Source organism: Rhinopithecus roxellana, chromosome 19, assembly GCF_007565055.1.
Source record: "Rhinopithecus roxellana isolate Shanxi Qingling chromosome 19, ASM756505v1, whole genome shotgun sequence".
In the NCBI taxonomy this organism is placed as follows: Eukaryota; Metazoa; Chordata; class Mammalia; order Primates; family Cercopithecidae; genus Rhinopithecus; species Rhinopithecus roxellana.
The window spans coordinates 5,613,113-5,615,208 of NC_044567.1; the positions used below are offsets into that span (position 1 = coordinate 5,613,113).

Consider the following 2,096-nt stretch of genomic DNA (forward strand, 5'->3'; position numbering starts at 1 on the left):
CAGGTTTCCATTTTATAGTTACCCCCGTTTCCTCCATTTCCTTACTGCTCCTGCTCCCTGCTCTTTTTGTTTCTTTCCTTCCTTCCTTCCTTCTTTCCTTCCTTCCTTCTTTCCTTCCTTCCTTCATTCCTTCCTTTCTTCCCTCCCTCCCTCTCTTCCTTCCTTCCCTCCCTCCCTCCCTCCCTCTCTCTCTCTCTCTCTCTCTCTCTTTCTCTCTTTCTTTTTTTGACAGGATATCATTCTGTCACCCAGGCTGGCGATCACGAGGTGCCATCATGGCTAACTGCAGCCTTGACCTCCTGGGTTCAGGCGATCCTTCTGCCTCAGCCTCCTGTATAGTTGGGATCACAGGCTCATGCCGCCATGCCTGGCTAATTTTTAAAAATTATTATTATTATTTTTTCCAAATCTGTTGGTCTTTTATTGTATTATTTAAATATCACAAATAGGTAGGAATCATCCAGCATCCTGTTTCTGTAGCTGGACAACTCTGAGATCTTATTCATCAGCTTGCTGAACAGTTCCCTTTTCAGAGACATAGATACCATTCAAAAATTTCCTGATATCCTTGTTTTTAACTGTTGTGGCTTGCTGAATCAAAGCTGCCGAATTTGAAACAAGCTCAATGTCATTTCCTTCAAGGATGAATTCATCTTTCTGGGCTTGAGATACTGAACGAGCAACACGTAGTCTCATCTGAACCTTGTGGATGTATTTTTCACCCAATAAATTTTGGATTTCAACAAGAGACCCATTCTCCTAGATAACAACGTTGATGGGGAAGTGAGCATACACAGACCTCATCTTGTAACTGAGGCCCAGTGTAACACCCTTGATCATGTTCTGTACATGACTACAAATAGTCTGAACAGCAGCCAGTTCCTTTCTGTTACCCTACCGTTTTGTCAACTCGGAGCCTCTTTTTTTTTCTTTCCAAGAAGACCGAGTTCTATACTGATGTGACTGAAGTCCCTCCACAGGGTTCCTCTGGGGCCCTTCACAATAACTGCGTCCCTTCAGAGTAATGTCAACATTTTTTGGAATGTCAACAGTCTGATTGCTGAGAATGGTCTTCATTCTCGCAGTAGACTTGGCTAAAAATTATTTTTAGAGTTGGGTCTCCCTATATTGCCCAGGCTAATCTCAAACTCCTGGGCTCAAGCAGTCCTCACACCTTGGCCTACCCAGGTGCTGGGATTACAGGTGTGAGCCACTGTGCCAGGCCTTCTGCTCCCCACTTAACCCCTGGCAACTACTAATCTGTTCTCCATTTCTACAATTTTTTTTTCCGAGAGTGTTATATATATAATGGAATCAAGCAGTATGTAACCTTTTGGGATTGACTTTCTTCACTCAGCATAATGCTCAGGAGATTCATCCAGTTTGTTGCATGGGTCAACAGTTCATTCTTTTTTATTGCTACATAGTATTCCACGGTATGGATGTACTACAGTTTCTTTAACCATTCAGCCATTGATGGACATTCGAGTTGTTTCCAGTTTTTGGCCACTAAGAATAGAGTTGCTATAAACACTCATGTATTCTTTTTTGTGAATATAAATTTTTATTTCTCTGGAACAAATTCCCAAGAGTCCATACGGTAGTTCCATGTTTAGTATTTTTAAGAAACTGCTGGCTGGGCGTGGTGGCTCACACCTATTATCCCAGCACTTTGGGATGCCGAAGTGGGCAGATCGCTTGAGCCCAGGAGTTCAAGACTAGCCTAAGCAACATGGCTAAATCCCATCTCATAGAAAAAATTAGCTACACATGGTGGTGCATGCATGTTGTTCCATGCTACTTTGGAGGCTGGGGTGGGAGCATCGCTTGAGCCTGGGAGGCAGAGGTTGCAGTGAGCAGTGATCGTGCCACTGCACTCCAGCCTCAAAACACACACAAAATAGGTCCAAACCGTTTCTAAAGTGGCTGTATCCTTCTACATTTCCACCATCAATGTGTAAGTGACTTAGTTTCTCCACATCCTCACCAACATTTGGTGTTGTCACTTTTAAAAATGTTAGCATTCTGCCGGGCGCGGTGGCTCAAGCCTGTAATCCCAGCACTTTGGGAGGCCGAGACGGGCGGATCACGAGGTC

At 44.0% G+C, this 2,096-nt stretch overlaps 1 pseudogene; it reads right to left on the minus strand.

Annotated features, from left to right (window-relative positions):
- Positions 1 to 498: 498 nt before the first annotated feature.
- Positions 499 to 1,077, minus strand: LOC104659609 (annotated as a pseudogene).
- Between the last annotated feature and the right edge of the window lie 1,019 nt (positions 1,078 to 2,096).